The sequence below is a fragment of the Octopus sinensis genome, linkage group LG14 (assembly GCF_006345805.1).
Source record: "Octopus sinensis linkage group LG14, ASM634580v1, whole genome shotgun sequence".
Lineage (NCBI taxonomy): Eukaryota > Metazoa > Mollusca > Cephalopoda > Octopoda > Octopodidae > Octopus > Octopus sinensis.
The window spans coordinates 47,874,661-47,888,096 of record NC_043010.1 but is presented as its reverse complement, the minus strand read 5'-3'; the positions used below and the strand labels follow the sequence as shown (position 1 = coordinate 47,888,096).

At 35.6% G+C, this 13,436-nt stretch overlaps 1 long non-coding RNA gene across 1 annotated transcript in view; it reads right to left on the bottom strand.

Annotated features, from left to right (window-relative positions):
* LOC118765993 overlaps positions 1–7,668 on the bottom strand; it is a 24,727-nt gene extending 17,059 nt beyond the window's left edge. The window contains exons 1-3 of the long non-coding RNA XR_005001906.1: positions 7,657–7,668; positions 4,470–4,474; positions 4,146–4,152 (exon numbers count right to left, since the gene is read on the bottom strand). This is a non-coding gene — a long non-coding RNA (uncharacterized LOC118765993). The remainder of the gene's footprint in view (positions 1–4,145; positions 4,153–4,469; positions 4,475–7,656) is intronic.
* Between the last annotated feature and the right edge of the window lie 5,768 nt (positions 7,669–13,436).

Sequence of the window (13,436 nt, the reverse complement as noted above, 5' to 3'; positions counted from 1 at the left end):
ACATCACCAGCGATACTAACCCGATGGCTGCCCCCTCGTCCTGGGCATATATTTTATTATTAAATTTAAATGTGTGGCCTTTTAGGGTAACTCTTATACTAGCTCCTAGTGCATGTGCGATCATTTTCTTTACCTGATGGACATTTGCGGGGCTCCGTATGGCTCTGGTCCATCCGTGCCATCTTTCTATATGTGTCTTCCTAGCCATAGAAGTAATTGTAGGCGGTCTACCTCTTAAACATCTACTGGGGCAGAAACTACTAAGATTATGTTTATCTAAGTATTCACTTATATGTCAGTCTAAGTAGGAGGCCCAGTTCTTCTGTGTCGACATTACAGAACTCCACTGGCTCGTTGATCAATCTCCACGCACTTCTCCACTGCAAAATCTACGTCAATCGATGGGTATAGGGATACCACATCCATGCTACCTACTGTACATCCTGTCAAGTCACAAGTTTTGTTACAGTCACTGATCCTGCTTAGGAGATCTTCTGTGCTGTCACACAACATCAGGTGACATCCTGATTATAGGGCGTATGATCATTGAGAGGAAGTAGGAGATTCTGCAATTGCTAGCGATATTCGCCCACAGACTGGTCTTGTTGGTGGTCCTGCTATAGGGTCAGTAAAACCTTTATGGTCCTTGCGAAGTCCATACAGTGCCGGGATATCATTGTTCCAGGCTTGGAAATTCTTTGCAGTACGTTTCTGAGGTCCCAGAACAATTGTCCACATCATCATGTGGGCATTGAGGACCTTTTCTCTCTACTCATGCGCCTGTACAGTTGTTACTTTTGTATTAGCGATATGAGGTTGCATTGCCTGGATGTAGTTCGGTAAGCTGTCTATTGACATCCTGCCGGACTTATCTTGCACAACAAATATTTAAACGTATATATATATATATATATATATATATATATATGTGTGTGTGTGTGTGTGTGTGTGTATATAGTTCTGGTTGACTCAAAACAAGAAATGTGAAAAGTTATACTATTTTCTGGGAGGGAGATAGGAGTTGCTTCCCATGAGTTGATGTCAGCTGTGTGTGTATACCTGTCATTCTATTGTCTGAAAGTGGGGACCACCCACATTACCAAAATAAATTTCTCTTCATAAGGGCAACAACAAAATAGTTCACTTTCTAAGTTCAAGAAAGCACTTGGTTTATGTGAAATTTTTTGGAATGATCTGCTTCTCAGCCAAGCAAGGTATGCAGTGTGTACTTTTATTCAGATATGATCTGGGCTGTTCCAACAGTTCCCAATTGATTTTGTAAAGCATTCCTTCCTCTTTTAAATATATTTAGTCAGTTTATGACATAACATTGTGCCTCTCCCTAACTTTAAAACAGGATTTTTGATTATTAAGCCTGGTCTTAAAGTGGCCTTCTGTTGCCCCAACATACTTCTCTATTTGCCCCCCCCCCCCTTGTTCTTATTGGCCATAGCTTCCATGCTGCATTGAGCCCTCACTATTAAACATACAGGAATATCCTACTTCTGTATGGGGTTTTAGGGTATTCACTAATATTTTAATTTTTACACTAGTCTTACAGCTGAACAGAACACTTAAGTTATGCCTATTGAAAATAATTTCCTATACCTATGGTCCTGTGTAAAATGTTTGTCTACTAATATAAGGAAGACTTTTCCCATGCAGGTTTTCATATTGAGTGAGAAAGGTGAGACAAACTAGAGGACTTTATGGCAGCACCTTCTGTTGTGGATGTTAGGGCTAAACATATAAATGATGTGGTCCTTAAACCAGCTAGCTACCATATCTTCATTGTCATAGATCACCACATCAAAAATATTTTTTTTATTCAAGGACTGTTTCTAAATCCTCCTACTGGCATCCTTTGCAACATTTTAAAACACTACAGGCAGTAGTTAGAAGATTGTGTTTATTTACAACAACCAATATTGCTAATTGCAATCATTGGCATAAAATTGTTGATAACATTCTGGCCAGTTATATGACATAACCAAAACTATACTGCACAATAATATAGTAAAATATAATTCTTTCTACTATAGGCACAAGGACTAAACTTTGAGGGGAGGGGACAGTCAATTACTTTGATCTCAGTGCTCAACTGGTACTTATTTTATCAAGCCCAAGAGGGAGAAAGACAAAGTTGACCTTGGCAGAACTTGAACACAGAATATAAGGACAGATGAAATGCCACTAAACATTTTGTCTGGCATGATAATTCTACCATCTCACAACTTTAAATAAATTAGGTGCAGGCATGACTGAGTAGTAAGAAGTTTACTTCTCCAGCGGTTTGTGACACACTGCTCTGGCGTGTCCCAAAGCACCTTCGGTGGGAGTTGTGCCACCAAAGGTGGAAACTGTAGATCCCTCCCATGCTGTGGAGGAGAAGTTCGTGGTCCTCTCCCATAAGGGAGGGACAATAGAAAACTTCATTACGAAGTTTAAAAGGAAGAGAGGGGATTAAAAGGAAGGGAGGGGATTCTGTACTGCATGGAGGTCCCTGACTGGCCTTCGCAGGTGGCTGTAGAGGTCATATGGGAAACTGATCTGTGTAGGATAATGAACTCCTTCCCGGAGGACACTTTTAATTTTGTGTTGAAACGACCCGACTTGACACTGTCCAGGCGTTTGACCAAGGTGAGAAGTCTAGTCGGGCAGGGAGGGTTGTAAATGATTGAAGTAAGAGACTTGGTGCCTCATTTTTGTTGTTTTGCTGAATTTGTATTGCCTTGTGTAAGACGTTTGTTGTCTCACAGTGGATTTTGTGTTGTAAATGTGAGAGGTTTATTGCTACATTAATGTTTTGCTTTGAACTGTGTAAGAGCTTTGTTGCCTCAAATATGATACTTATAAAGAACATTGTGCTCGGGTAAACAGCAATCAGTGGGCATTGCTTGTTGCACTTATTATTATCATATCATTTATCATTTCATTTCATTATGTCTTTGTCCAGCCCACAACTTACTTTCTTTGTAAGGCCTTTATGGCCAATCTAATGAATAAAAGAAGCTTACTTCTTAATCTTATGGTCCTGGGTTCACTCCCACTGTGTGGCACCTTAGGCAAGTGTCTTCTACTAAAGCCTTGGGCCAACCAAAATCTTGTGGGTGGATTTGGTAGGCAGAACCTGAAAAAAGCCCATCGTATATATCAATGTGTGTGTGAGTGTGTGTGTATATATGTGTCTTTTTTTTATTCCCCACCACTTGACAACCAGTGTTGGTGTGTTTACATCCTTGCAACTTAGCGGTTCTGCAAAAGAGACCAATAGAATAAGAACCAGGCTTAAAAAGAAAATAAACACTGGGGCCGTTTAGTTCGACTGAAATTCTTCAAGGTGGTGTAATGACTGAAACAAGTAAACGATAATATATATATTATCAAGAGTGGGTGCTGAAAAGTACCCGGTTTTGGATAAAAGAAAATACAGGAGGAATCAGTTAATTATGATTTTATTGAACATATTCCTCGGTCCTTCAGTTTTCCTAACCCCTGTAAAAGAACTCAGAAGGTTGGGCCTCGAATCAGGCCTTTAAGACACTTGCCGAAGATACCGTGAAGTGGGATTGAAACCGAAACCACGTGGTTGCAAGTGAGCTTGCTTAACCATGCACCCATTCCTGTGTGTTGTATTTAGTTTGTGTATGCATTTTGTGGCTCCTCGCCAATGTACAGGCTGATTGTCTACTCTATTACAGGGTAGTCAAGCGTAACAGGAAGAAATACGACTTCAATAATGAAAGTAAAACAGGAATAATAAAAGTTTCAATATTTGTATTTTAGTCTTGAGTTTTAACATTGTATTCTGACGCTTACTATGGTTTTTATTTGAATAATGATTGAGTACACGCACACATGTACATGTATAAATACATGTTGTTTGCAGGTGGAAAGGTGTTTTTACTCTTTAAAAATTAGTGCAACAGTATTTTTAAATTTCACAAGAAGCCTTCTTTTGAGATATCTTTAACGTTTTCTCAACCTCTTCTGTTAAAATAATAACGAACTGCAAAAAAATACATATGCTAACATAAATATATATCTATGTTAGCATTTGTATACATAAACACACTTTGGTTGCATTCCATTAAAAAAACACAAACCAAAACAACAGCGTGTCAATTTTTCGGAAAGTGAAACACTACAATACTATTATGGTTTTTCCTTTGACGACTGCACATCAGTTTCACTATTTTGCAATTAGAAGTCATAAAGTTCAATGTTATTTATATTACTGGTACTTATTTTATCGATTTAGGTGAAATGAAAGCAAATGCCTCAGAAAGTGCCACCAAAAACTATGCTTTACTAGCATGCTATAATTGAAAATTTAATCACGAAGACTCACGATGTCTGCTAGCTGTAAAAGCCGTTATGTTATTGATTTTGCTTTCGCTTATTGCCGCTTCTGCTGCTGTTATTATTATTACTATTACTATTATTATTATTATTACTATTATTATTACTACTACTATTATTATTATTATTATTATTTTTTTCCGTAAAACTAAATAATAGATTGTCAAGCTTTTTCATCATGACAACTGAGCAAAATTTGTCTCCAAATTAAATTTTGCTGTGTTTTTTTAAAAATAAATATTATTGTTAGTAGACGAGATTTCGTAACAACAATTATTATGACACAAACATATACACACGCATGTACATACATACACATATACATACATACACATATACATACATATATATACAGACATAGATACGATACGCACACACAGATATATGTTCTTACATACATATATATATATATATATATATATATATATATATATGCATGCATGTATGTACTTTTTTTTTTGCAATAAATAACTTTTGAAATATTTCTATTTGTATCCTATCTCCTTCATTTAAATTCTAATTTGAAAACAGAGTTCGATATAATTCTTTATTATTATTATTATTATCATCTTTTTTTTTTTTTTGGTATGTGTTTCCAAGATGAGATTTTTTTTTATTTACGAAGACCCAAAGACAGTATATGTATATATGTATGTGTGTGGTGGTGTGTGTCTTGTATAAGAAGTAGGCATGTGTTTTTAGGACCGACAAGCGTGAATCTCGCGTGGCCAGAGTTGAACACAGAAAATGGCGGGGATAAGCAATGCTGTGCTTTTGCGAAGCATTCGAGGTAAGCAACTCACACAGACATCCATAAAAATCTCTATCACCTGTCTATACATCTTACGAAATAACAATAAACTTTCTTCCTTTCCTCTCGATTCGTTTCGCCCGAGTTTCTGTTGTTACGCTAGTTTTATTTTATCCTTTTTTCTCCCCTTCTTCATAAGATGCCATCGTTAATAATGCTAATTATTTCGTCGGACATGTCCCTAAATATGTCTAATTTGCGCGAATGAATTTTCGCTTGCTCTTCATTGCTGTCTTTGCATTGTTTAGCTAGATGATTTTTTCCCATAGTCTTCCACTTCTTGTCTTGGATACAAGCTTCCGAAGTGATGCATTCTTAAGATGTATACATCTTTACACATGCAGCCATGTCTCTCTCTTATGTGTATAAATATATACACATGTGTGTATATGTATGTATGTAGAGTCAGCCGTTTACATTTACAAGTTGAAGTTAATGGTGTGCATGTTTACAGTGATCTCTAAAAAAAATACATATATCTGTTGTCGCTACCTGTTTTTATTTAACAGATTTATTTATAGTTTTATCATTTCTTCTCTGTTAGTGACCATGACCATCTCTACTGTTTTACCTTTTTGTTTTAGTTGCTAGCTGTTCTGATTGTAAGATGGAGAAGTAAAAATGATAAAAAAAAAGAAGTCAACACTTCAAAAAAATATTTTTATTATTGCAGAATTAGCAAATTTAAAACCACTTGTAATGATTTCTTGTAACATGCACCAAATATAATCACAGGTTCGCCTTTTAAGAGCATTAATGATGATAATAATAGCGATTGTTTTGTCTGTTCTCCGCCTGTCTTTGTGTGATTTGTAACAGATTACTATATTTTTACTATTCTCCCCCCCCCCCAGTGCTGAATGCAAATTTTGAAAATAAAAGAAACAATAACCTAATGGTGAAGTAACTCCAATTTATAAATGTTTCTTCCACTTTGTTATTATTAGTTTTATTTTTACCTCTCTCTAAGCTATTTCCCCTCCTACACCTTTTCCCTTCCTAACCACTTAGTCTTTTTTTTTTTTTTTTTGGTAAAAGACAGTTTTACTTCATTTAGGATTTATACTTCTTCCTCTTCTATCAGTTTCTTACAAAATACCAAATGTTTTAAGTTTCTTCTTTGTATTTTCCCCACGCTGTTTTTTGTTTTTGCTTCTTCCTCGCCATAGCAGCTAAATCCACCCTCCACCCTCAAAACCATACCTTAAAGAAAATTTATGTGGTCCTGGTCCTGAACTTAAAGCACACGATTATCACAGTTTTTTGGCCCAAAGGTCTGTTTAATCAGGACTGATCAAAATATGCAAAAAAAAAAAAACCCCAAAAAATCATTATTATCCAGAGTTTGTTTGAAAATGAATATAAATAACATCATCGATCTGTTTTGGTTCCAGAAATACTCAAAGGAGCAGATCTCTCCTCTCTGTCGGCTAAAAAAGTTCGACGGAAACTTGAGGAAAAATTTGGAGCAGACTTAACAGATCGGTACGTAAAAGGTTTTTTTTTTAATATATATTTTTACCGAGGTTTTTCCCTTTTTTCTTTTGGTTTCATGACGTGTGTGTGTGTTTTAAGTTCGATTTAGCTGCCGATCCATGCTACTTGTTTGATCGAATCCAATAAAAAAAAAAAAAAATTACAGGAAAAACTTTAATAAATGACTGATTCAATGTTTTTTTTTTTAAATTTCATTGTTTTAAGATATTGAATAAAACGATGTTTTCGACATACAATTTTTTATATAAATTGTGCTGTCATTGGTGGTAGGAGTAATTTATTATCACTTAATAAGCAACTTAAAGTAAAAAAAAAAAAAGAAAAATTTCAATCATTTACACTATTTAAATGAAATATTTCTCTTCTGTGATTCTATTTCCGTTTACCACCCAGCTCCCTCCCAAAGGATTAAAAAATTAACAAGATGTCTCATCTCCAGCAAAATTTGTACCAAAAAAACAACTCGTAATTGACGATGCTTCGTGTGTGATGAGTTCAATTTAGCTCTCTATCCACTTTTTTTGTCTTGGTCATCTCCACGAATGTTTTTTTTTTTGCTGTTGGTACTTTCATAAGGAGGCTTTTAGTTCAATTGATTTAGTAATATATATATATATATCTATTTATCCCTGTGAGATAAAACGACACCGAACAGGATTTAAATATCGGTCGTGTGAACAACAACGGGATTGAAGTGTCGAACTGTGTTTTACTGTAAGTGATTCTACAGCTTACAGTAATAATGGTTTCTTACATTAGCCGGAGCCAGATATTTATAGTAAAGGAGTGTAGTGCAGTTTGCTAATTGAATGGACCCTAGTTTTTTTTTTTTTTTTTTTTTTGAACTCGTGTTATCAATCTAAGAAAGGTGATTGATGACCAAATAGTTGAACTCGACCCCCGGAGACGATAGTTTGAACTGAGAATCGAGAGGGGACTAGTAGTCTAAGTAAATCTTTTTAAAGCGTTTAATCTGGCATTTCTACCTATTTCTGCCAGCAAAAACGCTGAGGTGACTTGTTTTAACTTCAGGCCAGACATTCCATTCGTGACCATCCACTCTTTTCTTTCTTTCTTGTATAGGGAACCCAGGATCGTATCCAACAGATCGGGTCCTTTTCTCGGCTCGTATTATTTGAGGCAGCTTTGACTGCTATTTCTAGTTGGTCGTTTGTATCACCACATAGTAAACTAGTTCTCTAACGCTTCAGATAATTGTGGGATCCTGTTTGCGTAGCCAAAAACCTCTTGTAAAATGCAAAGAAATTGTATATACTTTTGTATCAAACAAAGTTAATATGCAACTTAACATTTAATAGCTTTATTTAGTTAAACTTACGAACTACTAATTCAAAACTTAGTCGATCCAATATCATAATATATTTTCTTAACATGTTTCGTACGTTCTAATAGTTTTATCACGGCAAAATTATATAATCTATTTATATCGTGGTTTTTTTCTTCTCTGGACCAAATAATTTGTTATGGTTTATCGGAGTGGTTTAAATTTTTTCTTGTAATTCGTTTGCATATTTTTGTTGTATTTATTACACCTTTTTGTGGTTTTTCTCATGCTTCTTGTACACTCGATCGTTACCTTGTTTATTTTTTACTCTATCTCTGTCTTTTCTCCCTTACTCTCTTCTCTCTTTCTGTTTTATAATATGTGTCTGTGTTTATACTTGCTTGTTACAATGTCAATCAGTTCAAGAGTGTTTTAATGCTTATTTCACCCTTGCTCCAACTCAAAACGTATGTGTGTATGCATATATATATATATGTGTGTGTGTGCAATATACCTGTTACATTTTATTTCCATTCGCCATTATCAGAGAGAGAGAAAAAGGATTGTTTTACTCAAGTCTGCCTCTCTATGTTCTTCCTAATCTCCCCCCAGCAACCGCCTCCGCCACCATCATTCTAAAAAGATGGTATCAAACGACTTCCTTCCTGCTTTCCTTTTTTTTCTTTCTCTTTTTGTCGACGTGAGTTCCGTTAAAGGAACGCTTTGTCTTCCACAAGATTTGCTTTCTGCAAGAATTTATTATTCTTAATATTTTTTTTTCCTTTTTGCATTTTCAGAAAGGAGGTTGACATATGGAATTATGTCAATTCCCTAGTTAGATATTTATTTCTGGTGGGCGGGGCATTTCACGGACGCTAGATACTGTGGTATCTTTCTTTTTGTTTTTTTGTTTTTTTCGTGTAACTTTTTTTTTAATATTCATTAAACAAGCTGTTATCAGCATTATTGTGTAACAAGATGCAAAGCGCTAAAATTATCGGGAGGACCCGGTCACTTTGTCAAAGCTAGTTCTCCATTTGCTTAATGCCATGGTGGAATGACATGAAAGTCACAACTCAACTTTGTCAATCCCATTCTCCGTTCACTATAAATTTCTTGCTAGCTTCGTAGTCGAGATCGGCTTTGCATGGGGAAAGGCATGGAAGCCACTAGCTCTTTTGTCGACCCCCACTATTCCGTCCGCTGTGAATTCCTCGCCGGTATCGGCTTTGCCTTTTTCTCATCATCAGTCCAAGGGCGATATGTACTATGTTTAGTCGGTCCTTTCAGTAGTATTAAGAGTGATGGATGACAATCGGTGGTGTGTCGCAAAAAATACCTCGCAGTATTTAACTGCATTCCTTTATGTTCTGAGTTCGAATCGGTTGGCGTCGACTTTGCTTTTATTTTATTTCTTTTTCACCGAGGTTCCTTAAAAGTAATTAGTAATTTCAAATGCTATTGGGACGATCTAATGGACTATGCTTCTACCCCGAAATGTGTTGGTTCTGTACCTCTGCTAGAAACGACTTAGTACTGTTGATGTGGTAATTTTAGGGTATAGTTTTACCAACTCACTTTACCAAATTTAGTACATAAATACTGATGTAAACGAGGGAGCCTATACGTTGTCGTTTAACCTGCTGGAAATAACAGTCCAATATCCCCCGAACACTTTTGATTAGGTAGAACACTGCTTTATGTTTCAATGATTTTAATGTTTTACTCGTCAACAAGATAAAACTCCGAAAGACAATGCTTTGTTTCGGCATAAAGGATATACTATTTGTATCAGAGAGAATTGAAAGCGAAGTTTCTCTTTTCGGCCAACATCAAATGGGCTTCATACCACCTGCTCCATGTCCATCAGGCTAGTTTGTTGGTAACAAATGTCTTGCGATACTTATCCTGTTTCAAATCCTGTTAGAGTTGGATTTGCTTTTCATTTATTCTATCTGGATCAATAAAAGCACCAGTTAGTTCAAACTACCGTATACTTCGAATTTATGTCGCGTGCCAATTTTCTTTTTAATAGTTTTTTGGTAGAAACGATTAGCTTGTCGGATTACAATGTCATACGTTATTTATTTTTTTTACCTCTTAGATTCGAGTTCAAATTCCATTCAAGTCGGTAAAATAAATACTAGGTATGTGGCTCAACTCTCGGCCTTATGTCAATGTAAAATGTAATTTACACAGGAGCCCCAACGAAACCTTTTCGCGTAGACGTTGGACCTGTTATAAATGATAGGTAAATCCTATTTAGTCGAGTCACACCATGCCGTCTTAAAAAGACGAAGCATATATACATTTGATAATGTGGTCCGCGATAAGCTGTCCGAATAATAGACGAGGTAGCCACGGCTGGACTTTCTGATCGCACAGGTTTACTCAACCAGGACAAACTGGAGCTTAAATTCTTTCTATTTTATTCTCTTTCCCTCACATACACACGTGCGTGTATAAGTGTATAAGCGAAAGCAACTCGAACTCAGCACGTGTTCAGGGAGTTAAAAGTATTTAACAGGTTGACTGTGTGTGTGTGTGTGTGTGACGAAGCACTCCTACGCTCATATCGACCCCAGTACCCGCTTCAACAACCCTTTCTGCATACACCTAGATCCAACACGTTTTTGCTGGCATCATCATCATAACTCACCCAGATTTTTTGTAGGGCTAGTGACATCAGCTATAAAGAATCTATAATACTCTGTATATGTGTGTATACATACATACGTATATATATATATATATAATTTTGCTTACATGTGTATTTTATCGTATTGTCCTTTTAATATTTAGAAGTTTTGTGTGTGTGTGTTTGTTTGTTTCTGGGCTTAAAAATTGTCTAAATTTAAACTTGATATGGTCGGTTTAATGTAATAGCGACGGTGGGAAGAGAGCAAACAAGAGGAAGAATTTATGATGATTCGATTGCATTTCCTTTCTGCTCTGCTCGGTTCTTTGTCTCGTTACATTTTTCAATTCCAATCTAGTCCAATCCTCCCAGAAATCTTAGCAGCAAATATCCCCAACACTTCTTTCCTTTTAAGGAATAAAAAAAGTATCAAGCGACGAGGATTATTTATTTTGCTTGTTTTTCATCACGCACTTGCTGTCATCAAACATCTGATCAAATGCATTCTTAGCCTTGATCATTTTCCTTTTTCTTTTCTTTTTTTTAAAGATGTTATTTCTAGGACTACATTATCCAGTGAGACCTTTTATTTCAAGACGTAAGATGTAGTTTGAAATAGATTTGGCTGCTATTTCTAGCGAGTAACCACGTATTTTTTTTTTTTTTTTTTTGCCTCGTTGCTTTGTTATTGTTTAGTCCAGGATCTGCAAACCTCTGGCAAAGGCGTTGCATCCGTGACCATCTTCTCTTTTTTTGATATCGAAGAATAACATTGTTCAATGTGTCTTGCCCTTTTGTTTTAAACGATAGAAACTAATTTGAAGAGGAGATTTAGCTGCTATTTTTTCTTTTTTGCAGTTTGGGCGACTGCATATAATTTCTCGGTTCGTTATCATTGTGTTGCTATTTTTGTGTTCGTAATGTGGTTGTCAATTTAAGTACTCCGCCTTTTTCCCCCTTTGAGCGATTTAGTTTTTATTTATTTATTTTTGTGCTATCCTTGCATTATACTTTTTACCAAAATATAAGAAATAAAAAATTTGTATAACGTGCACTTCATATCTGAAGTGAAGCCAGTCTATTATTTTTCAATTTTTTTTTTTTTTCCATTTTCCCCGAATATGTTTTTCCTCCCCATTAGTCATTATACTGTCTGTTTCATTTTGATGTTGTCACTTATTACACCGTATAATTTTAGTTCTTTCATTGCATCGCTCTCTGTTAAGAATCCCCACCTCCTTTCTTTTATTTCATTATCTCCTATTGTGTTTTATAGCAAACGGTTTAAGAAAATCGGTTGCTTGCTACTTGTACATATTTCACTTAGATCTGTACTGATTGTGTGTGTCGACGAATATATAGAACTTGCTTTCTCTTTCTCTCTTTTTTTTTATATTTTGTAAGAATGAATTGATATCACTCTCATTTCTCGCGATCTCTCAAGTTCTATCTACTTTCTTTGTACAGTGTTGAATTTTGTTTATATAAATATATATATGTAAAAATTACTTTGTCCTGATTATTTTGTCATTGGTCCTGAAATTACTTTATAATTAATTCTCACTCATTCAAATGGTTGTCTTAAATACGAGCAAACATTGAACTTAAATATCAAAGCAATTTGAGTTATTTTAGAGAAGTATGATCATAAATTAAGTGCCAGTGGTTTAATAGATTACAGTTGCTGAAGCATATAACAATTTTGGTGCAGATAATGAAGTAAACAAGTGATTTGTGATGTCTTGTCATCTCATTTTTTTTTTCGTCAGTTCAAATCTTCCCTTGTCTAGCTTGGCCTTTCATCTGTCCAATGTCGATTTAAAATAAATTTTGATAAAATTCTGGAATTGTTTCAGTCAACCGAACTACCTAAGGAAAACAAAGATCTGTATTATATCCTATAAGAAATAATGCTGGTGATCATGTTATGTAATACTTCTTGAGCAGACCTCTAAGCACTTAGGTTGCTGGTCGAATATCTAGTTGTAATACATGGATCCAGTACTGTAGTCTATTCCTGGATCACCCACCAGCATGCATTAGTTCATTGTGCCAGATGTAGTGTAGCATGTTACATTGCCTCAGTTGTCCTGTCTGTTCTTGTAGTCATATGTATTATTGGCGGTCCCCCGGAGGTGAGGCAAAGTGGATTTAGCCTGGATCTGACAATTGCTTCTCTCCAGCATTTCTTTCTGATAGTGTGTATCCCAATAGCTGCTAACTTTCTTTTTAAACCAAATCACTGCCAAGTGAAAATGGGGACAGACATAGTGAGAAAGTCAGTTCGGGAAGAAAACCTGTTCCTTGTTTGGAAGTCCAGTCAGATAATCAAATCTTTTATTTCCAACACACAGGTAACCATTATAAGGTTTGTATGGTAGACACTGTTATGACTAAGTTCCTCACAGAAAGAAGTACATGACAGTTTTTTATTTTCAGTGATTCTCGTGTCCTTAATATCTCCTTGGAAGTTATGAAAAGTAGAGGCGTTATTTATATATGTCCTGTTGACAGTTTTTTGTGTAAGTTTGTTAGTCTCGACCATATACAGTTAAATAATGAAATTCATGTGGTGGATTTGAACGTAAAACACCTGAATATTCTTATTCACCTGGCCATCATTTTGTCTTGTTAATGAGAAAGTATTGTAACTTACTCCCTAGTGTCACCAAGATCCAACGTCAGTCTTTGCTAGCATATCCATTTCAGCTCTTTAACCCTTTTGTTACCAACCCGGCTGAAATCGGCTCTGACTCTGTAGTACAAATGTCTTGTTTTCAAAAGTTTTGAATTAAAATCTTTCACCAAACCTTAGTCACAATTTATGTTCCTAACACTAGCTT